This window comes from Globicephala melas, chromosome 7 (genome assembly GCF_963455315.2).
Source record: "Globicephala melas chromosome 7, mGloMel1.2, whole genome shotgun sequence".
NCBI lineage: Eukaryota > Metazoa > Chordata > Mammalia > Artiodactyla > Delphinidae > Globicephala > Globicephala melas.
The window spans coordinates 74,364,013-74,389,271 of NC_083320.1; the positions used below are offsets into that span (position 1 = coordinate 74,364,013).

The 25,259-nt window shown below is 39.7% G+C and overlaps 1 protein-coding gene across 4 annotated transcripts in view; it reads right to left on the reverse strand.

The window, feature by feature from the left end:
* GPD2 (glycerol-3-phosphate dehydrogenase 2) overlaps positions 1-3,710 on the reverse strand; it is a 134,081-nt gene extending 130,371 nt beyond the window's left edge. For 3 of the 4 annotated variants that reach the window (XM_060302428.1, XM_060302427.1, XM_030852742.2), the window contains exon 1: positions 3,376-3,710. The gene's annotated coding sequence lies outside the window, so the exon portion shown is untranslated. Of the gene's footprint in view, positions 1-2,687; positions 2,914-3,375 lie in introns of those variants that run through there. The other variant, XM_030852741.3, reaches the window with a different exon arrangement.
* Between the last annotated feature and the right edge of the window lie 21,549 nt (positions 3,711-25,259).

Consider the following 25,259-nt stretch of genomic DNA (forward strand, 5'->3'; position numbering starts at 1 on the left):
TGACTAGTAATTTTCCCCGGAAACTTCAGATGAAAACAATATCCTATTATATACAACTGGAGAGAGTAAAAGGCAGGCCATCTGACACTTTGTTTTAAGCAAGGGCGTTAAAAGTGGCAAGAATGAAAAGTTATAATTTTTAACTCCAATCCTAGGCTTTAAAACTTCAGAGACACAGTGAAAAGTATCATTTAGTTCATGTACAGAATTGTATTGTAAGTTTCTAATATGCTTTTCCATAGAAAGTTTACTTTTGAAAGTATATGATTGTTTGGCTTTTTAATACACCGAAGTACAAAATAACAAACATTCTTGAAACAAAAATGATCCGCTGTAATCTTCAGGACACTTTAAGTCTCTCTGTTGCTGAAGTGATATTCTCTTCACCACAAAATTGTCTCCAGCTACTTGAGCGCATGTTAACCTCTCCCTTCCATAACCATTGGGTACGGTACTATGCAAGATCTTACGCTGGTCTGTAACTGTTCAACATCTATACGTTCTACCTTGTTAAATGAACTCTAACCTTCTCAAAAGCAGGATAACCATATTTTTCTTTACCTTGTTACTATATAATGCTGCACAAGACTACAGAAAAGTTCATTTAAGAAGTCAAGTGTTACAGATGTTTGATTCCTAATGCTCTTTCTAAAGTGTTGTTTCTGTACTTAGGACAACCTAGTGAGTCTGGTTGTTGACAAGTAGAAAAAAAATCAAGTTCTGGAAAACCTGAGCAGAAACTTCATCACATTAAAAAAATAAAGAGGAGAAATTACATAGTGATCTGGAAATTGTTTCCTGTCTCTAATAACCATAGCTGCCACTAACTTCCCCCTCCCCCTTCCTTCTATCACACACACCAAGTTAACGGGGAAAAAACCTGGATAATTCATTCACAACATGCAAGAGCTAAATTATCCAACTATCTGCATTCTTTCCCCAAGTCTTCCCTTTTTGAATATAAAAAGTAAAATATATAAGAAAGAAGAAAGTAATATTTTGAAGTCTACTACCTGAAAGGAACATCACTAGTGATTTTACGTGTTATATCACATATTATTATCTACATTTTGTCAGTGAGACAACTGAGGCCCAGTGAGGTTGAATAGTTTCCCTAAAGCCAAAATCTCTGGTTTTCTTCCCCCACTACATCCAGCTAGAGTTTGTCCCACAGTTTAGTCACTCATTGAGAAAACATTTATCACAAACTAGTCACCACTCTAGATACTGGAAATACGAAAGTGTGTGAGGCAGCCCACGCCCTCTCACAGAACGTACATTCTAGTAATGAAAGCAGAAACTAATAGCAAACGGGATAATTTGAGAGTTATAATTATTCGCCAATATGACTTATGTACAATGATAGTCAAATATTTCTAAACATCTCTGCGATTAAATAGTTACAAAAACAAGAGGGGAGGCATTGACGATTGGCCCTCTTGTCAATTACTGAGCTTAAGCCATTGCGTCTTTTAATAAATCAGAGGCAGAGAGAAGGAAGCAGAGTATTAATGCTACTCAGAATGTCTATAAAATAAAGTGACTATGTGAGACATCAGAATGGACAGCTCCAACAATGCTGGTTCTCAAACCCCAAATTCCATCTTTATCCATTATTACTAAGGTACCGCTGCATCATTGGACGAGTTGATTTGGAAAAACCAAGGGAGTGTTGTAACTTGACATAATCCCCCTATGAGAAACGCAGGAGGGTTCCAACATCCTCATCATAAGGTTCCCCAGGCTGCACGTGGTATGCGTTGAGCAATGGCACTCAGCGACTAGAATGGTCAGTAGCTACCAGGAAGTGCCTGGCCCCCGTGTGGCAGTTCCCATTACCCTCCACACTCCAAAACTTCACATCTATTAAACCTGGGAACGTATGCAAAATTGTTTTGTTTTAAGCAATGAGGACTCAGTGGAACCTACTTTACCATCCCATACCTATTTATACAAGTATAAAAGTTGACTAAATTAGTTGTTAGCTATTTCTATAGCTGTCCCCACACTTTCCCATGATATTTATAAAGTGTTGCATAATTTGGGTTGGCCCCGTCACTAAGAGAACTTGCATGTGTAAACTTCTTTGGAACTCCTGAGGAGGGCAGTTCCCGGAGTGAATGCTCCCTCGCAGAAGATGGAAGGCAGGCTAGAGGTCAAGGGCTCCAGATCAGCCCTTCATTCACAGGGCTATACGTTCCTACCAAAGCACGCTTCAAGTCTATTTTTGACTCAGAAGTTACTACGTGGGGAGTAGGGTCTGTTTTAAGTTCATCAGGGTACACCTTCCATTTCCTCCTAAAACTGTCACACTCCAGCAGCTAAGATCTCAAAGAAGCCTCAGTCCCCTTCTATAATCTTTCCCTCCCTTGCTTCAGAAGGGAGCAACAGTCCTTTTCAGACGAGCTGCATCCACAAGCCAGAAGTTTGCAGCAAACTTTCATTTAGACATCAACCCTCACCCCAAAGTCCTGCCACTTAACCAAGGAGGCAAAAGTATTCCACTCCACCGCCCCGCTCCCAGTAAGAATGAGCCCACGTTCTGTCGGTGCGGAAAAATTCTAAATCTTTGCCCAGATTCTGCCACCACCCACCCCAACACCGGACTCCACCCGGTCAGAGAGGGACCACCCCCCGCCCCAGAACCCAGGGGGCGGGGGCACGGGGGTCTCCCGGGAAGCACACACCTTAGATTGATCCTCTCGCGCGAGGGGAGAGAGAGCAGAAGCACCCGTTTCCGCGGGCCTGGGCGGAGTCTCTGCCTCCCCCGAATCAGCGCCTCGGTCCGGATACTTGCAGCGAGGCGCGCGTGGATGTCACTCGCCCCGAACAAGCTGGGCGACTGTAACCCGACGCACCAGAGCAGCCGCGCCCCCGCCTCCCCCGAAACTCGCGCCTCCCGCTCCCCTCCCCGAGGGTCGACCCCGGCGGCGCGACCGCCACATCCAGCTGAATACCTCGGGCCCAGGCTCCGCCGACCCAGCGGGGAAGCGCGGAAATGGAGGCGGGGGACCCGGCCGGGAAGGCGGGGAAGCGTTGCGAACCAGCGGGCAGAGAACGAGCGAGGTCTCCGCCTCCAAATGAACATGACTAGACCTGGGCGCGGGGCCCGCGGGGATGGGCCGCGGCGCGGCGTGTGCGTGGCCCTGGCCCCAGGCCCCAAGTCCTGCCCGCGTCCTCGCCCGGCCTCCCTCGAGACCCTCCGCCCAGCCTCGCCAGCCAGCTGGCGGGCCGGGAAGCCTCGGCGGGGCCAGGCCGGGGGAAGACGGCGGAGGTGTCGGATTTCCTCCGCCCTCCCCATTGTGGGCCGCCCTCGCCACCTGCCCAGGAGAGAGGAGACACTCGTTCGCCTGCACGCCGGCGGGACTGGCTTACCTGATTTCTCGTTACCTGCCCCCGAATCTGGCTTCCCCTATTCGGCAGGCAGGCTTCCCTGGGCCTAGAAACGCGTCTGGGAGGCAGGCGGGCCCCTGGGACCCCACCGTCAGAGCCCAAAGCCTTCGCCCGTGCTCCCCCCGCGCGCTCTGGAGGCGCGCCCGGCCGCCTGACCCCTGCCTGAATGTCAGCGAGAAGACCCGCAGGGAAAACCAAGCCCAAGCTTCAGGGGGTGGGATGCAGAGCACGGGCTCCTCGGGCCCAGCCTCTTACAGGTGGGGGGAGGGGAGAGCCCGGGCAGCAGAGCTGCAAGCTTCCCAGTTGCACCTCCAGAACCGACCCTGCCCACTGAGCATGCCCAGCTCACTTGTTGGCACTGGAAGTGCTAGGCGAGGCCAAGGGGGCCCAAGGAGGACGCAGATGGGGTTCAAATTGACCCATTTCTTTAAGGTCTTTCCTCCGAAGATCTCTGGGAGCTTTACACGTAACGTTTCTACCGTGGTACTGGAAAATACCCAGGGAAGGGTTGGAAAGGCCTTCCAAAAAAAGGCAGCCAAATTAGTTTGAAACAAAATCGCAGGGGTGGGGCTTTTTCAGCCAATTATTTATTGTCACTAATTTCTTTAAATACCAGATAATTATTATAATTGACCCAGAGGAATATGTAGTTTCATTGGGTCCCAAACTCATAGTAACAGGAAACCAGCCTATCCAATGGGTAGTCTATCCAGTGGAACAGCGGGGGATTGGGGCGGGGGGGGGTGGGGTGGGGGGGGTGGGGGGGTGTTAAATGATCAATGCTAGGTTCCCATCCCCACACCAGTTGAATCAGTCGGTGAATGGAACCTGGAAATCTTTATATTTTAAAACTATGGGTCTCAAGGTGTAGCTGGGGGAGCCAGCATTACGAGAGAACTTGATAGACATGCAGATTCCCGGCTTCACTCCAGACTACCTGATTCTTAAACTCTGGGGCCAGGGGCCTAGCTGATTGAACAAGCCCTTCAGGTGATTCTGGTGCACACTACAGCTTGGAACCAGTGTTGAAACCCTACCCCCACCCCATGATCCACGTGAGCACCCAGGCAGGGTTGAGAACCCCTCTAATAGACCATTGCTTTCACATTTTTTCAAATCCTAAACGTTTGTCTAGAAGAGCAACACGTTGCATAGAAAAGGAATAATCTGGCAGAATGAGGTGCCAGTCCTGGATTTTCTTCCCACTGATTCTCCCAGGACAGTTCAGTGCTTGGAAAATGGAGACAACATATTCACTTTTGTACCTAGCACAGTCCCTATAACATAATAGATGTTCTATAATTGTTCATTGATATGAAATGAATGCTCAGGTGAACAATTTGTTCCGAGCCCTATTATGTCTGCTGTTTATTTTCCCCACAAGTCCTGGTCACCTTGCTAGCTAACAAGCCAGCAGGGATTCAGTTCTCATCCGTAACCCATGACCACCCACGATGGTCCAATCCAAATCAGACCCTGACGGAATAGGACATGGGAGGAAGTAGAGAACTTTGAGGTGAGAAAACTCAGAAGCACTGGACAAGTTTTCACTTGCCAAGGCTGGGGCACAAAGCAACCAAAGGAAAGCAGGAGGACCCTAGGCATTGGTGGAATTCAGGAAAGGTATCAAATGAAAAAGGTGTGTAGGGGAGGGGTTAAGAGAGGAGAGATAAGAAAGCTTAACGTGCATGATAAGCATACAGCTTACTCTGGATCTTCTTTTTCTAAACAACCCACCTCAGCCCTCCTCTTCCCCATGCTCCATACACATCTAATTTCAACTACAGCCTTGAAAAAAATTTTTAATTAGAAACCATTGTAAAATAATTACTTCCAATTACTGCATAAAAACATAGCTGATTTGTAGTTATTCATCATAACTTAGGCATCCACTTTTATTCAAGGCAAAAGTGGTAAAAAAATTAACTTTTCAATATATACACTAGATAATTTCAAAATGCAGAGGTTTATGATCCTTCTGCTTTAAGACCGACAGAGACTTACAAAATCAAGAACTCTGCCTTATTTACTCCATCAGTATCTTCTAGAAGGAATAAAGGATAAAAATAATTTTTTCCTTTTAGCCTTGAACATGATGCTTTAAAACTTAGGTTACTATTTATGAGTACCTAAAGTGGCTTTCCACCTCTCTACCTCTGCCCCTGGGTCTTGCTTATTATGATAAGAATTCCACTGAAAGAATTTGGCTGCTGACTGAGGTATCTAACAGTAATGTAATTTCCCATATGGATAAGCAATCTCTTTTCATTGTTAAGATAATTTTATGGGGAGGAGGGCAATAATCATTCATTGAGAAATGACTCTTCAAAATTAAGTATTACACTAGATACAAAACAATATTAAAAAAAAAAAAGTCTTCCCTACACACATACACTTGCTACAGCTTCTCATGGAATTAAAACAAAACCAAACAAACATGTTGAGGGCTAAAAAGGGAGAAAACTGAGTGAGGGTGTAGGAGGGGAAGCACTTATCATAACTAAATTTAAAAACATGAATTAATTATTTTAGCAGAAAACGATCTCCTGACCCTACCAGTACCTCAGAGAAGTTAAGAGTCTTAAGTGTTCCTCCTTGTCGCCTTAAGCATGACTCAGCATTTGGAATGAAACTATGTTTACTGTCCTTCAGATTGAGGGTGTCAAATAACCCTGGTGCCACCTAACTCTCTTCTCATGTGCCTATGGAAACTTCAGGTCTATCCTAGGTTTTCAGGCTCACATGGCTACCGAAATCTGAAAAGCTTTCCCCTTTTCCTTCATTCCTATGTAAACAAAGCCTGAATTCGCCTGCCATTAATTTATCTTGCTTTCGTAGTGTTGTCAGGTAAATTTGGGTTATTTTCTATAGTCTAGTGTAACAATACAAGCGAGAAGTTCTTCCTTTCCCAAGCCTGGAGAGTAGGTTCCCTGAGGCTTAGACATCTTCAACCCAACTGCTGGGGGTGACCTTTCCCCCAAATGGGGAACCTTCCGTTGGTGATTCTATTACTCACCTTTTATGACCATTTACCACCTGCCCAGGGTCAACTGCTTTAGTCCCTACCCACTTCTAGAGAGGAACACATTTTCCCTGAGAGTTCGTTGGTTATCAAAGCTCATAATAAAATTATGGAATGTAAAGATTGAAAGGGGCCATAAATGTTATCAACTCACAGACTTTTGTTTTACAAATGATGAAACCAAGGCCCAGAATTATTAAGTACTTTCCCTAAAGTTACAGAGTTAGCCTAACATAGAGCCAAGACTAAAATGAGAAACTGCTTGGTATAGAGAACAGTGTGTGGGCTTCAAATCCATCCTCTTCTAAATTCTTTAACCTCTAGCCGCTCAGAGCCTCAGTTTCCGTATCAGTGAAAATATATTGAGAATAGCAAACATTCAGTACCTCTTACTCTGTGTCAGGCACTAGCCTTAACAAAGTACTTGTAATCTTTAATACTCTGAATAACTATGAGTTTTTTGGTTTGGCTTTGTTTTTACAAACTGGGAAATTGAGGCACAAAATTGTTAAGTAACATGCCCAAGAAAACACAGCTAGCAACAGCCAAACTGGAACTGAATGGGATAATATATGTAAAATGCCTAACATGTAGATTGTCGATAAAAGTATCACCAATGTCATTTCCCTGCCCTGAACCCCACACATTCTGACTCATGGTCCAACACCTGGCCAAGACACCTTTGTTCTGAGCTTTGATTGCTGTGTATGCTCACATCTTTCTTCCATTCTATTATTTTAGTACTTTACATAATTTAGGAAGTACTGTATGTACTTATAATCTTATCCATTGTTAACAACAGTTACAACATTAAGAAGATAACCAAACATTAAACAAAGACTTCAAGTTTACTACTTACAAAAACAAAAACAAAAACCCACTAATATGGAGTTTCTAGGAGATTAGCAGTGCTGTCCAGAAAAATCTTAAATCCTTGAACAGGACTGGACCAGAACCTTTGGAGCTTGGAGATTAGAGCAGTTCATTTATCATTTAGTGGACCTCCACCTCCTTGTTACTTGAATTCTTAAAAGCAGAGTTATAGACATCTAAAAATATCCAACAGAAAATCTTCCCACATCAGTGATTTTCAAAGAGTTAGGATCAAGAATGAGGTAATCATACGGTATATGATCCTTGAAAAGATGAAATGAAAATACTAAATATATTTTAATAGGTTTAACCCATATTTTAATGGGTTCTTTAAGGTTTATTTCTGCTTTATAAGAATCTGGGAAAGTCTTCTTGAAATAAATTTTTAAGGCATCAATATAAAGTGACACCAGGAAACTTACTTAGATGTAAAGGTCTTGTGGGTAAAGGAAATATGAACTTCCTTGGGCAGGCATCCACTTTGTTCTTTGGACAAGGCAGCACTGAAGACAAATGTTGGTGATATATATTGAGTAATGTTGTCTCTGGAACATAGCCTCCTGTTTAATAGCAGGAGGAAGGTTGTGGGCAAGCAGATATGTCCCAAATCACTCATGCAGAGAACATGAAAATGTATTAGATTCTGATGTGGGAGCTGAAACAAAATGGAGGATTGGGTTCTTCAGAGTAACTGTTTATGATTCAGTGAAAGAGGCAAATAAGCAGAGAGTAAACAGCCCAAGAAACTGGAGATTTGTTCAGTTCCGTGTCTGAATACCTGTTACATAACCTGGAGATGGCTTCAATCTCAGCGGTAAATGCTTAAAATAAACTTGACTACAGTTTCTAATGTTATAATGTGATTTTGTTTTGAATGAGTGAATCTGAATAGCAAAAAAATAGAGCAACAATAGCAAAGGACAGGGTTTATGCCTGTGCCTGACCAGCTTTAAAATAAGAAGAACGTTGTGTCTTAATTCAGCAGCCTTGAAGCCTGTGGGCAATGACCTAATTTCTTCCAAGCCAAGAGGAAAGTCCTTTACACACAGGGGTATAGGCCAGAGAGTAACAGGTGCTGTTCCCTCAGCAAATACCTTGGACTCAAAAGGAAATCTTCATTCCTCCTCTGTCAGCAAAAGCATCATGCAAAGCCAAAAATGAACCATGGAAAAGTAGAGAATTTTTGTTCTGTTATCTTTGAGTTACATATTGAAGTTTATTTTATTTTTGCGGTACGCGGGCCTCTCACTGCTGTGGCCTCTCCCGTTGCGGAACACAGGCTCCGGACACGCAGATTCAGCGGCTGTGGCTCACGGGCCCAGCCGCTCCGCGGCATGTGGGATCTTCCCGGACCGGGGCACGAACCCGTGTCCCCTGCATCGGCAGGCAGACTCCCAACCACCGCACCACCAGGGAAGCCCAAGATTTATTTTTAAAATAGCTCTTTTGGGGGGCATAAAACAAAAGAAGAGAATGGTTCAATGTAACCTTCATCAAAGAGAAATTTGAAAATTTAATGGAAAGTCTATTAACAGTCTCTAGAACACACTGTAAATAGATAATCCCACTTCCTTCTTGCCTAACTTTCAACCCTGGTCAAGTTTCTGAGAACTAAGGCAGCTTGACATGTGATAAAAAGCTAGAAACTGGTGTCAGGGCATCTGAAAAAACAATTTTTTTCCTCGTAAATTTAGAGTATGTGTGTTCTAAAAATATCTTTCAATAGTCAAATGTGGAGGAAGGCACTTTTTCCTGAGCATGTGCTCTTCACTATCAAACTGAGCCTCTCAGAGTTTTGAAAAAGAGTAAAAGTCCAGCCCTCACAAAGATGGCCTTCCTACAGTGGGTCTCAAAGTGTTGCAGGGTGGAATTCTAGCTTTTCCATGATTTTCCTCACCCTAGACACAATTTACATTCTTGCTTTGGAGCTATGTGAATGCAAATTATCCCCAGGCTTAAGGAGGTGAAGTGAAGACTTAAAAGCTATCCTATTGTAGGCTGAATAGTGGCCTCCCTGGAACCTTTAAATGTCACCTTATATGGGGGATGGGGAGTATTAACAGATATGATTTAATTAAGGATCCTGAGATGGAGACGTTTTCCTGAATTATCAGGGAGGACCCTAAATGCAGTCACATATAACCTTATAAGAAAGAAGTAATAGGGAGGGTTTACACAGACAGAAGAGTATAAGACAATGTCATCATGTACACAGATTAGAGTAATGCAGACACAAGTCAAGGAACGCCAGCAGCTGGAAGAAGCAAGGAATGGATTCTCCCCCAGATCTTCTGGAGAGAGTGCAGCCCTGCTGACCCTGATTTCAGTCCAGTGATTTTGGACTTCTGGCCTCCAGAACTGTGGGAGACTATATCTCCTGTTTTAAACCACCAAGTTGGTGGTAATTTGTTACAGCAGCAATAGGAAACTAATACAACTTCCTTCATTTATTTTCCTTTGACACCAACATCAATCTATCTCTGTAGAGCTAGCCCGTCAGTACATCACTGGCATTTGTAGGGTATTCTTCATTCAAGATGCCAAAGCAATTTACAGTCATGTAAATGGGCTCAATTTTCTGCCTTGTGGGACATTCAAGCAATACCAGAAATTTCCAAAATTTGAGAGATGCCTGGACCTTTTTTTCTTTTTTTTTTTTTTTTGAGCTCAGTATCACACAGTCCAGATTGTAGCATGTGATAGGCTCTAGGTTGACCTTTATATATGCCTTCCAGACAAGGTAAAATGAATTAATTAGGCTAGATGTAAGACAAGGAGTGGTGGGTCTGGAGCAAATTGGAGACAGCATACCACAGCTAAAGAGATTGCTCTACCTAAACCTGGTGATCAAACTTTGTGCTACCAGCTAGGACAACAGGTATATGCTTCCTTATGTGATGTAATATGAAGTCTGTATTATCACCTCAGAATTACTTTTGCCCCAAATGTTTAACCTAAATTAGTCAAGCCTTTAGATCTGAATCCCAATCCACAAGATAACTGACCCCTTCAAGGAGACAATGCCATAGAAGAAATGGGGCAAGTGGGGGAGAGCCTGATCTAGAGTAAAAGTGACTTATGTGACATAACTAAATGCAATGCATATGTTTTAATTGGATCCTGGCTTGAAAGGAAAATGAATCTGAAAGAAACTTTGGGACAATGGGGAAATTTGAATATAGACTGAGTAAAGATGACCTTCAGGAATGATGATTGATTTTTTTTTCAGCATGATAGTAAGATTGCAGTTCTGTAGGAAACGGTCCTTATTTTTAGAAATGCATGCTAACATATTTAGGGATGAAGTAATATAACCATTTTAAGATGGTTCAGCAAAAATATAAATGTATATAGGTATTTACTTTTATAATAAATATGGAAAAATATTACCTATTGTTGAATCTAGAGGTAGGTGAGTAGATATTTATTTGTATTTCTACTCTTCAGTTAGCCTTAAGATTTTCATAATCAAAATCTTGAGAGAAAATAAATGGGGCAGCCTTTACACAGCTCTTGTCCATTGCTGTCATGTAGGAATTAGGCCCACTGTTACTAGATACTCTGAATTTTCAAAAGAAGCCGGAAATCTGGGGTTTTTATATAGAATGCTTTTCCCACGTAAGAAAATATTAGCAACCACATCTAAAAGCAAATCAACAACAACAACAAAACCTCTGTGCAGGCCTGATGCAATGTATTTGGATGCTGAAGCTCTAGGCTCTAATCAGCATCTCTGATTCAGATCATTTGCACCTTAACACTTTTCCTTACACATTGGCTCTGACCCTCCGTCCCTGATTTTCTTCTTTCTCAACGTGACATCTGGCTAACTCAGTCCTTTTCTCACCCTTGCTCTTCTTTTTTCCCAGCTGGCCTCTACTGCTTTGCGGTTTCATTGAGCAGTTGACAGATAATGTGAGAATTAATCAGGCTATGGATTTCTCTGGAGTATCAGATAATTTAGCAAACTGAGAATTGTTTAATAATTATCCTAGGGCACTGAACATTATCCTAATGATCTAAAGTAGTTATTAAACCTTCCCACTTAAGATTATTAAATTGCAACATCTGTCTCCAGGAAGCATTTCTATTGCATGTAATATTTGTAAAACATTTACAACTGCTTTTAGTTATATCTCAGACCCTATGATACATTTATTGTTTTCTTCCTTATTTAATGGCTAAAAACACTAGGCATGGAGTCCTAAGGGTAACTTGAGTCCTCTGTAGGAGAAGGTATTAGACCTAGGAAAGCTTCCTGGATGACAGGCTGCTGTTTATCCAACTGCACCACGTTCTCTCCAGGCCTTGTTTGCTTTATTAGCTAATTACCAGACTGCATATTCAACCCAGGTTCCAACTTTATTAAGGGCTATTTACTAGCTAAAATCAATACCGTTTCGATTAGACACCTGGCATTGCTTTTGGTAACTAAGCATTATTTGGGCTTCACTGCTTTTACTCCATCAGGGAGATGGGAAAGTGCTTTGTTTTGATTTTTTACACTTAGTGGCTACTGCTCTTAGCAGTAGGAGATAAAAGGGCAGTTGGGACTTGCTTTGCCAAGGCAGAGACTAGGAACAAACACGTAATATTTACTGCACGAGGAAAGGGGCAAAGAAAAATAGCATGATGGACAGTGATTTTACTATTTTAAAGCTCTTTTTTCATTAGATAAATCTCTTTGGATATATGTCTGGCACACCAAGCACCACATTAGCCCTAAAAATAAAAAGATAAATAAAATACACTCTCCAACTTGCTTAAGTTGGAAAGAAACAAAATTGAAACAATAATAACTATAAAAGAGTGAAAAGAGCAAAAAGTAGATGTGGAACTGGGTTTTGACATAGCATAGGAAAAGGGAATGATTTATTCTTTCTAGAAAGAAAAATGCCAAAGAAAGCATTTTTGTTGGTGATGATGGTGAAATAAACATAAAGGTCCTTTTTAATATAGGTATTTTATTATGAAGGTACAGTGTTCCCCTTTATCAATGGGGGAACATTCCAAGACCCTAGTGGATAACTGAAACCGCAGATGTTACTGAACCCTATACATACTATGTTTTTTTCTATGCACGCATACCTATGATAAAGTTGAATTTATAAATTAGGCACAGTACGAGATTAACAAAAGTAACTAATAAAATAGAACCATTATAAAAATATACTGTAATACAAGTTATGTGAATGTGGTCTCTCTCAAATAGAACCATTATAAAAATATACTGTAATAAAAGTTATGTGAATGTGGTCTCTCTCAAAATATCTTATTGTACAAATTTAATGCCTTTGCTATCTTTTTTTTTTTTTTTTGTGGTACACGGGCCTCTAACTATTGTGGCCTCTCCCGTTGCGGGACACAGGCTCCAGACGCACAGGCTCACAGGCTCATAGGCTCAGCGGCTCAGCGGCCATGGCTCACGGGCCCAGAAGCTCCGCAGCATATAGGATCTTTTCAGACAGGGGCATGAACCCGTGTCCCCCGCACCAGCAGACAGGCTCTCAACCACTGCGCCACCAGGGAAGCCCTACCTTTATTATCTTAACAAGCACTTATCATACACTGTGGCTGTAACTTTTGCAGTTTGAGGTAGAACAACGAAACCAATTCGAACTTCTTTTTCTTTCTTCATAAGTTTACGGTTAGAAGATCCCTTCTCACTGTAGATCTTAGCAACCTCAGCACACGATTTTTTTTCTTTCTGTATTGGGCCGAGAACTTTCAGCTTCTCACTTTATGGCTTCTCTTTGGCATATCTGAGTTGCCACCATCACTACTCTTGAGCTTTGGGGCCGTTATTAAGTAAAATAGGGTTACCTGAACACAAGCATGCAACAGCCTATCTGATCTCATAACCTAGACAGCCACTAAGTATAAATTGATTACTTCCTGAACTTCCCATTTAATATTTTAGGACCACAGTTGACCACAGGTAACTGAAACTGTGAAAAGCAAAACTGTGAATAAGGGGGACTACTACTGTAATCCATGGTCATTTTGTAAACATGAAAATATACAGACAAAAAAGAGGAAGAAATCCCTATGGTTCCATCACTCAGATCACAACCGTTGTTAATAGTTTGCTATAAACATATTACAAATGTTTTCTATTATGTATAGAAATGTGTCTTTCATTTAACAACACATAGAGAACATCTTTCTATGAAAATAAATGCTTAGACATGATCCGTATCATCATTTTTACTGGCTGCATAGCATTTCAGTGGGAAGATTAATCTATTCAGCCAATCTCTTATTCAAGGACCTGCAAAGATGGCTTCCAATCTGTATTATAGACAACACTGCTTTGAATATCTTTGTATTCATGTCCAAATGATTCTTAAGGATATATGCTTCAAGTGGGATTATTGAGCCAAATCTGATGAACATTTAAAAAACATTTCAACACTTATTATTAGCTTGCCCAAGGAAAGCTTTCAGGTGGAAGGGATACTGGAGCTGGGTGTTAAAGGATAAGCAGAAGAGTGGGAAGAAAAGTGAGAGAAAGACATCAACAGGAAAGAGCTCGTTATCTTCAAGTTGTTCTGAGGTCATACTCTAAACCCAGGCATCTTTTGGGCTAAATCAATAAAAAGGAACAGTAGTTTTATAGAGAACTCTGAGGGTAATGTAAGGTAAAAGATATAAAGGATAAGGGTTTTTTTTTTTTCTTTCAACACTCGAGAATATGCTAAGGAGTTGGAGTACCTTCTGGAATGCTAACATGAACATTTTCGTGATCCACAACACCAGGCAGAACTTTCAAGGAAGGCAAACCACTGTTACCTCTTAGCCCACTCTTCCAATGCCCATTCAACCCTCTTTCAGCTTCCAGGAAAAGTATAGAACTGCAGGGCTGCTTGATACAAAGTTGTTGATTGTTTTTTGTTTTATTTTTATTTAATGTATGTACAAATAACCTGGACCACTTATATGAAAATGCTTCTCCCTAGAAGTAAAAGGTACCTACATAGATTTTGTCCTGTAAAAACAGGTTGGGGACGAAGGATTTGTATTCTAATGAGCACCCCAAGCTAATTAGGATGTAGGTAGTCCTCAGATTACGCCATGTTGAATAACTCTGCTATATTAGTCCCTTGCTACTCAAAAGGCAGTTCCTGTATAAGCAGCAAAAGCATTACCTGGGTGCTTGTTAGAAATGCAGAAACTCAGGCCTCACCCCAGACCTACTAGACAGAATCTGGACTTTAAAAATTTTCCTGGACGATTCGCATGCACATTAAATTCTAATAAACCCTATTCTGTAGGTTAACTGTCAATAAATAAACTGAGTAGATACAACACAGAAAACATTTCCCATGAAAAGTAGAAGTCCTATCCATTTGGTTTGTGGGGGGACCAAGAATTCATATACTACTGGGTACTGAGAATTTGCATCAAGAAGCCTTGTGTCTCACATTCTTTCCAGCATCACTTGAATAATCTTGGGGGGAAAAAATCCCAGAAGGATAAACCAGTGACATATAAGCCTCCTTCACTAACATTCCAGGAAAAGCAATGAGGAAAAATGAGATCTAAATGATCTATTCATAGTTCTCTAGTTAACCGCTTCTATGTGTATATCAATTTCTAACTCTTTTCTAGGTATGAATGACTTTAGGGGAGGTTGCAGCAAGAAAGATTTAAACAGCTCGAAGTATGATCAATAGATGCTAAATGAAATAATATTGGTTTTGGTTTTATTTCTCTTGTCAGTTTCTATTGATGAACCTTTCAAATTAGAAAATTATGTAGCTGAAACTAAAAACAAATAGGGAAAATGATGGAGCTTTTATTTACCATTACTAGTTGATATTTTAAGAAGTGCAAAATTGGTAGAAATACACCTTGTTGAGTCACAAATTTCATTGTGTTAGTCTCATAGGAATCTGGTTGGAGACAACCATCTTGTAATCAAATCTGAACATTGTTAGCATGTTGAAACTTTCACTAAATAGTTAAATAATTATTTCAGATAGGTATGGTGGGATTTGGAATAACCCAAAGGGAAAAATAATATATGTTAGATCAAGTAAAAATTTTGTATCCCACTTCTTGTGTTTCAAATATACTTAGAAAGAAGTTTCAAAGTTTGTTAGACCTTAAAGATGCAATGTAACTTTGGTTGTTCTCATCCTCTAAGTTTATTTTAAATAAGGAAATGTTTGGTTTTGATTAACGAAAAGAAAAAAGAGAGAGAGGCAGGCAGACAGACAGAATTAACCACAGAGCCATAGAGCACTTATTTATAAGTTTTTGATTAGTACTCAAAAGTATATGTCTCAATGCACATTTCACCATAAAAAATACTCAGGTAAAATTTCTCTAATGCAAATTTAACCATGTTCTGTCTCTTCAGACTTGTTCTTGTTGATGATAAGGAGGAGAAGGTTGATTTAAAAGACAGAAGAGGGCTTCCCTGGTGGCGCAGTGCTTGAGAGTGCGCCTGCCGATGCAGGAGACACGGGTTCGTGCCCCGGTCTGGGAGGATCCCACATGCCGCGGAGCGGCTGGGCCCGTGAGCCATGGCCGCTGGGCCTGTACGTCCGGAGCCTGTGCTCTACAACGGGAGAGGCCACAATGGTGAGAGGCCCGCGTACCACAAAAAAAAAAAAAAAAAAAAAATACAAAAGAGGTCAAGAAAAAAAGAAAAGCAGAATGGAAGTGGGAGAGAGCCAGATGAGATCAGTCAGTAAGGAGGCTTTACATCACTCAGATATATAAATTTAAAGCCAACAGTAACAAGAAGGAAAAGAGCTGAAGTGCTAATTCTTTTCTCATTAAAACTGGAAAGAAATGCTATTTCTTCCTGAAATCAAGCTTCATTATCAGCTATAATACTTCATGGACCATTTGACTGGTCTCTGGAAATCTCTTGGTTGTAACTTTATGGTTCATGGCATCATATTTCTCAAACTTTCAATATTTATACATGCCCCTCACTATTTTTGCTTCCCTAGTTAACATTTTTCTTCAAATCAATTTACTTTTTAAAAAAGTTAACTTCTCCCTAAGAAATAATTTCCATGAATTACACATTAATATAAACAAATTAAATAAATGAAAAAATGTAAATGTCCATATGCACCTAAAAGCATTTCATGAACCAACAGCATTTGGCAAATCCTGATGTAATAGGTGCTCAATAAATATTTGGTAAATTAAGGAACAAATCTTATTTTTAGTAGCTTGTTTATGAACCTGAATATGCAAGATACAAATAGGAAATCATTGCCCATTCATCAAGGTTTTGCTCCAAATCATCAAATCAATTGTAATTTTCATCTTCTGGCATATGTTTAATTTTATACAACCATTCACAGAGTTTACCTCATTACTGGTATTAATCAAATACTATTTTGTAACTTTTCAGTGTTCCTTTTTATTGATCATTCACCTTGCAAAGAATGAGATCTAAGAAAAAAAAAAAAGAAGGAAAAATAAAGAAAGTGATCCCAAACCAAATTCTGAGTAAAACTGCTTGATTCATCCTTCAATGAACACTTACGATGAGTGAGACATGGTTCTAGTTTCTGAAAATGTGAAGATAAAAAGAGACTTAATCCTGATTCCAAACTGCTTAAAATTTCATGAGAAAACAAGTCTGTTAAACAGATAAATGTCATTCAGGGCAATAAATGTTACAAGAGAGGTATGTATCAGTGCCTCAGGAGTACAAAGGAGTGACCAACAGTGCCTGAGGACAGCCAAGGTGAGGTTTCAGTAGAGTCATGTATTAGCTAATCTCCAGGATCTGGTACCATACAAGGCACTCAAGAATCATTCATAAAACTCATGAATAGTGAAGGAAAAGAGTCAGATATTAATCACTTGGATAAACAGGAAAAAAATCAATCCAGATCTAAGTTGTCCAGTATGCCAGGCAAATTAGTTTGAACTTTAGAACAAAGTGATATAAAGCATGTGGAGACTTAGACATATTTTCATATAATTTTAAACAATGAATCCTAACACACATAATCCAAATTACATTTAAGTAATATTTTTTCATTTTCCAATATGATTTCAAAGGATGAGTTATTTTAACTCTTATACAAGTGAGATTATTTGGAAAAGTATAAAATGGGTTAGAAGAAGACCTGTAATCTGATGACAGCTCTACCAGTAACTGGCTCCTGTCCTTAGTCAAACTACAGCCTCTTTGGGCCTGAATTTTTCTTCGATTTGGAAGCATCTAACATTGGGTTGTAGTTGCAAAACACATTCAGAGTCTAACTACTTCTCACCATTGTCCTTGCTACCATCTGTCCCAGCCTCCATGATCTTTTGCATGGATTATTGGAATAACCTCTTACCTTGACTCATTGCTGCCTTTCTTGCCCCCATTCACTCTATTCTCAACTCAGCAGCCAGACTACTTCTGTTAAGTAATATCAGTTTAGTAAAACCATTCCTCTGCTTAAAGTCTTCCAGTGACATTCCATATCATTCAGATCAAAAGCCAAATTCCTTGCCATGGACACCACCTGCCCACCTATCTCTCTAATCTCATCTCCCATCACTTTCCCCTGCCTCCATTTCATTCCAACTACAGGATCTCCTTGCTGCTTCTTAAAAAAAAAAGCACCTTCCACCCCAGGGACCTTGGAGTTTACACTTTATATTCTCTCGGCAAGAATACTCTTCCCCTTTGACACATCTTCCCTCGAATGTCACTTCCTCAGTGGGGCCTTCCCTCACCACCTTATTTACAATTTTAGTCCCTATCAACATTATATAACCCCTTTCCCTGGTTTATTTTTCCCATTTATTGCATCTTTTAAAAATCTTCCCACTTAGAATGTTAATGCCATGAGGGTAGGGATTTTTGTCTGTTTTATTCAAGGATGTATCCTCAGTGACTTGTAGAGTATCTGGCACATAAAGGTCTCAAAAAATATTTCATGAATGACTAAAGTAATTAGTAAAAAGTAAAGACTTTGAATTAGACTTCCTTCTTGCTCTACTCTTCCACAGTTGAATAATAGCATGTGTGGCCATTACATTGTCTAAAAGATGGAGGAAATAGGAGCACATTAACTCACCATCATAATAATGTAATTTCTGAATCTAGTTAGATATTATGTAATATCTTTATGTTCTTATTTAACAACATATATTAAAGACCTGCTGATCCCTTCTGGGACTGTCACTGCTATTTAGAATATATATGAAGTAATTGATGATATCCCCTGTTTTCCAAATTACAAATGGCGTTGAAATTATAATCATTTAAAGAGTAAGTACTCATTAAAGTAATGCTGGTACTAAATAATCGAAAAAGTTTTTAGATCTCATCCACTTTGAATGTAAAAGGTTGATTCCTTTTTTAATAAAGCTCACCAATAATAGGATGCTGATAAAGCCGCTGGAATGTCAGAGCTACAGAGCTAGAGAGTAACTTGAGATCATTCGGTTCACACCCTTTCCATAAAGCATGTGAATAGCTAGACTATTCAGGACCAATGTATTCCTTAAGACAGAAACACACTTAGATATAGCTATAAGAAACATTATAAATACTTTTAGATAATAGGTCTATTCCGTACATTTTAATGTGAATGTTTGACCTCACATGTCGATTCTCTCTCCTTGTGCTTTAGGATCAATTAAACAATTCAGGAATTTAGAATGAAAAAAACCTTATGCCTCTTTGAAATGGTAGTTTTATTTTTTAAACTGTTGGGTTTAACTTTCAGTTTATATACAATTTGAAGAATTAGAAACATAGGTAAGCAGTAAATTGTATGTTATTTATGTTTTAGTCTGCTTTAAAATATCAGTTCTGAAAACAGTTTCACTTAGAATGCTAAAATGAAAGTAGGTTAATGACATGATGTATGTTCTCTATATTTTTATCACCATTTTAAAATTTAAGTGACAGCAAGAACGACATCAAGACTCTATCCTTCAACTGTAAGGAAAATCAAGCTTTGTCTCCAAGTGATTTGTGCATTTGCACTTTTAAATTTAACATTGCAAATTATTTAAACTGAAGTGACTGAATTTCTGAGGCAAACTAAATCCAATTGAATCCTTTCTGCTGATTCACTAATTGTGTTAAATATATAGATCACTTTATCTACATTCTCCACACTCCCATGGAAGAAAATTCAGGAATTTAGAATGAAAAAAACCTTATGCCTCTTTGAAATGGTAGTTTTATTTTTTTAACCATCAGTTTCTACACTATTAAAACAAGGAAATGTTAGCTGTCACAGGATTGTTGCAAAGCAAAATGCCTGTGAAAGTACTTCGTGACATAAGTATACTATAAACATAAAAGGCCATCATGATTATTAGTTTTGACATCATCCCTACCAAAATAGCTGCAAAAAGTATAAGCAAAGACTATGAAATATTGATGAAATAAAGAACGGCCTTTTTGGCTAACTCAGCAAAAAATATATTTTGGATACTATGTTGTTTCTTCTCTCAGTTTTATATTTATTGGTCCTTATAACTATGTTACTCACCTTTATACTGATTATAAGCAGGTTTTGCCATATTGGTTCTCATTTATTATTATTAATAACCAACATTTATTGAGCTAAGTTTATTATTTGCTAGACAGTGTGGGAGAATTTTTTATGTGTTGGCCCATTTACCAAGGGAAAAACTGAGAAAACATTTTACCAAGGGAAAAACTGAGAGGTGAATGCCTTGCCTAAGTTCAGAGAGCTTGAGATGGAAATGGGATTTAAAACTTGGCCTGATCTGATCCTGAACTTTTAACTATTATATCATGCCACAAGTGTTCCATACAACTGTCTACAGGTACTTTCTAAGGGGTGACTGATAAAGCCTGCCTCTTTATTACTCAACACTGGTAGGAGAAGCTTTGGGTGTTCTGTTTAACCAGTGTTCTCAACTGACTTGGGCAAGCACTTTCACTCAGGTCAGTAAACTGAGCCAAGGAAACTACTTAGTATCTGAGCAGACTTAGCTTTTCTGGCCAGGCATAATATTCCTCAAGACCATGAAGGATCCTATAGGAAGAATTCCTATCAATGACTCAAACATTTGAATGTTATTTTAATAGTATGTATTTGTGCTATAATATGGGATCATTAAGTCAGAATATGGCAATTATATTTAGAATTCTTTACCCTTCTGAGGAACAACTGCAGGTTTAATGACCCTTAAGGTCATAGTAGAAGACATCTGATTAGCTTGATGTCTTCCAGCTACCTGGTGCTAAAGGAAAAACTGCTAGTAATATCAATTGATGCAATTGTTTAATATATAGAACTTAAAATAACTGGAAAGTTATACAAATCAAATACAGAGTAAATCTGTTATGGGTCTGTTATAGACCACTTGTCAAGAGTATAAGCTCTGGAGTCATATTTCCAACCCTCCACTTACTTTTTGAAGGATTTTAAGCAAGTTACTTAAACTTTAATTTCCTCAATCTGTTAACTACAAGTGTTCTAGTTTATGGTAATTATTTTGCTGTTAGTTCAAGCTGAACAAAGACTAATTTCTTAAAAATACTGTATGCAGTTTTAGTTGTTTTCACCAACCCTGTTATTTTTCTTCCACTACATAGGATTAGTCTTAGAAGTGTGGGGGAAAAAAATCACATTAAATTGGAAATAATTTGTCTGTTAGACATTCAGTTAATTGACCAAATGAAATATTCCTTTCACCAGTGCAATATCCTTTCTGGGTAAATACTGTATATACATAACAGAGGAAAGGGGAAGAGTGAAGAGGTCTCCAAGTAACTAATAGCAGTATTAACCTTTTAAGCATAAACTCAAGATAAGATGGTCATGAATGTTAAGGATCAAAACAAAGTCAAACGGTATATGACTTTGTAATACAGCCCCTTGCAGTAAATAAAGGTAAAGAAAAAATAAAGACAAATGTGTTAATGGTTCTTAGTATTCAACCAAAGTTAAGTCTCTAAGTTTCTATTAAGATATCTTACCTCCACAGCTTCTGTTGCTAGGATGACTCAATCCTGGATGGAAAAAGTTCAAGGCATTTGCAAACCACTCAAAAGATGGATTTGTCCATCATATTAGCACACGCTTAGAGAAAACGAAATCTGTGCAAAAGGCTGAGGGGATACGAAGTTATTTAAGACATCGTCTTGGCCCTATTCTCTAGGCCTATTGCATCCAATCTGGGGCCTTAGGAACTGAGCTGAACTGAGCCTTCAGAGCACTGGGTTAAAGGAGATAAATGCCCCAAAGAGGAAGTACCAGGAAGCAAGGAAGTTGGGAATCATTTCCAAGAGCATGTCTGAGGGCCATAAGGATGAGGAAACAACAGAATACACACCAAAAAAAAAAAAAAAAGCCAGAATTTGGGAGCAGAGGCTCTGTGGTGTGCCAGCACTAGCAGGGTTGGCACAGGATGTGCCGGTTCGAACACTGGGAAATCAGATCTTTCTGTAATCTACTGTACTACAATTTGTCATGAATACTCTCTAGTTTTGAACAAAAAAGGAAGTTTGGAAGATAATTCACCGCTGGTCAGAGAGGCTTCCTTGCCCTTTCATGTTATTTAGCATACACTGTATATTCGAAATGTAACCTAGAGATGACAGTCTGAGCCCTTCTCATCCTTGGAAGAGTTGCATATAGCTATAGTGTGCCTCCCTATTCCAAGCCAAGTATCCCCAACCCCTTCCCAGAGACACATTTTGTTTTTTCCTTTTGATATATTAATAGCCTTGATAAAGTTATAGCTGGTTCCAGCTCTTCTGTTCCTTGCTTAGAAGATCGTTTCTGCTGCCTATAACATATCTTCCTTATTATTTAAATCCATTAAATGGACATCTTTGTTCAAAACTAGAGAGTAGGTTACTTTGCACATGTAATTCCCAATATCAATCAGAATATCTGAACACTGACTTTATATCCAACATTGCATTAGGGACTGCTGGAAAGCAATCATGCAAACAAAACAGCTGTATAAAACTTTCTCTGACTACAAGTAGGATGTAATAGGAAGATATGAATAAGAGTAAAAAATATAAATATTTTTTGTCAATAATTAAGAGCTAAATTTTGACAGGGACTAGAAATACTGAAGGAGCTCAAAAAAGGAAAATACAAATGAGGTTTGTTTATAAACAAATACTCTCAAAAATCAATTTAAAAATGAGAAACATTCTAGCAAACAGGGCTCATCAATAGAGGATTGATTACATTATGTTCTCTCTTTCTCTCTCTCTCTCTCTTTCTCTCTCTGCCATGGAGGACTCAGCCATTATTATAGTAAGGGCAGATCTGCCTATGCTGAAATGGATATACAGAGAGATAAATTAAACAAGAAGTTATTAGTGGCTGAAAATTTTAAGAACTGGATTTAGGAAATGGGGAAGAGAAGGAATACTAGAATGGAGGAAAAATTTTACTTTCAATTTTATACCTTTCTGTGTTGTTTGCATTTTTATAAGATATATGCTTTACTTTTTCTTTTTCATCATTTTTTGAGCTGAGAAGAGCTCAGTTGTCCAGAGTTGAGCTACTTATACTTTCTGTTCATGATTCATTGTTATCATTGGACCACACCTCTTTGTTGTTTTGTTCATATGCTTATTCACTTTTATCCCCATATCCCTATTCCATTCCCTTTGCCTCCCCATAAGCCATCACTATATTGTGTTTAATATACATCGTTTTGTTTATATGTGACCTTACAAAACATGTTTTGCATACATTGTTTTATTTTATTTTAAATTTATTTATTTTCGGCTTCGTTGGGTCTTTGTTGCTGTGCGCAGGCTTTCTCTAGTTGTGGTGAGCAGGGACTACTCTTTGTTGCACTGCGCGGGCTTCTCATTGCGGTGGCTTCTCTTGTTGCAGAGCACGGGCTCTAGGTGTGTGGGATTCAGTGGTTGTGGCACGCGGGCTAAGTAGTTGTGGCTCACGGGCTTAGTTGCTCCATGACATGTGGGATCTTCTCGGACCACGGCTCAAACCCGTGTCCCCTGCATTGGCAGGCAGATTCTTAACCACTGCGCCACCAGGAAAGCTGTACATACATTATTTTTAAACTTACGTAACTTATCTTGTCATATCTCATTTTCCCCTAGCCTACACTATTCACTAGGTATCATGCTTTTGAGAGCATCCATGTTGCTCTGTAATACATCTAACCCACTCCTTCTGCATGCTGCATACAAGCTATGGTGTGTGCCATTACTGTCCAAGTGCGAGGCTCTGGGCAACTGCACAGGATGCACCTGAATCTAGCAAGGTTTAGAAAATGTTTGCAACTGGGAGGTTGGTAAGCAAAAGAGTAATATAATGAAATCATTGTTTAAAAAAATACAGACTTCTCTTGGGAGTCATTCTGCCATATGTATTGAAATTTTCAATGCACTTACCCTTTGACTTAGCAGTTGCACCTCTAGGAATTTATCGTGTACATGTTTCATACATGAGCGAAATGGCTTTTGTTAAAGGATATTCACTGCAGTGTTGTTTCTACTAGCAAAAGATCAGAGACAGACTAATTGTCCTCTGCTAAGGAACTGGCTAAGGTAATGATGGAACCTTCATGCAATGGACATTCTCATCATCTTCATGCATCATAACATTATAGCTGCAGTCTTCATTTACCTGCCTTGACCTAAATCCTTAGGAAACTTGGCCTTGGGGCACCATTTGTGATTGTGAGATGGAATAAATAATATTTTAATTCCTAGCCAGTAAAGGGCAGTTAAAAATGATAGAGCCATGAAAAAGAAAGGGGTAGCTCTACATGCACATAGAAGGAAATTTTTCTGAGATCTATTTTTCTGAAAAAAGAAAGAAAAAAGAAAGAAAAGGCAATGAGCACAACAGTGTGTATGGTATTGTACCATTTGTGCATAAAAGTAGAATGCTATATGTGTATCTACATAGGATATCTGTGGAGGGAAACACAAGAAATGAATGACTGCGGGTTGCCTGTAGGAAATAGAACCCAGGAACTGGACTGTGGTGGGGTGAAGAGTTACCTTTTTTTTTTTAAGACTTACTTTTTAATGTGTATTCTTACACCTTTTGAGTTTTTTACCATATGCATGGGTTACTTCTGAAAAAATATATTTTAAGAGACCAAATGACTTGAGAGGAAGAAGAGGGAGCCCTTGGGAAAGGAGGGGAAAGCCACTTCTGCCCCTAGATGGTGAGCGACCAAGTGACACAGCTCAAGAGTATTTGAATAAATGCTGCATCCAGAGATGGGTGTCACAAGAAAAGGATAAAGAATTCACACCCATATAGCCTGAGGACTCTGTATGGATTTGAAATTAATTCAATTTTTGAACCAGCAATAAAGGAATGATTACATTTTCAAAAATTAAGGAAATCAGAAACAGAGGGAGGCAGGGAGTGAGGGAAGGAATAGGAGAAGGAGGGAGAAAATTCAACTGGTAACAGTACACAGGATGGCAAAGGAAACCAGGGGTTTCCCAGGCAACCAAGGAGTGAGTTGATAAGGGTCTGCACGAGGTAGGAGGGAGGGATGAGCATGAGGAGGAAAAGCAAGATTCAATGCCATTTTAAAAGGGGGGAGAGGGGAGGGGGCTTCCCTGGTGGCGCTAGTGGTTGAGAGTCCGCCTGCTTATGCAGAGGACACGGGTTCGTGCCCCGGTCCGAGAGGATCCCGCGTGCCGCGGAGCGGCTGGGCCCGTGAGCCATGGCCGCTGAGCCTGCGTGTCCGGAGCCTGTGCCCCGCAACGGGAGAGGCCACAACAGTGAGAGGCCCGCGTACCGCAAAAAATAAATAATAAATAAATAAAAGGGGGGAATCAGATGTGTTGACTAACTGGACATGCTGGAGGACTAGGAATGAGCGTATCGAGAGCGCGATGATTTTGCAGTGACAGCTTTCCAGGAAAAACTGCTACATTCTGAACATCTTGCATGCATCTTAGAATTACACCTGTATTCTTCATTTCCATGCCTTGATTCTAATCCTTAGGAAAGTAGGCCTTGGGGTACTACTTATGATTCTA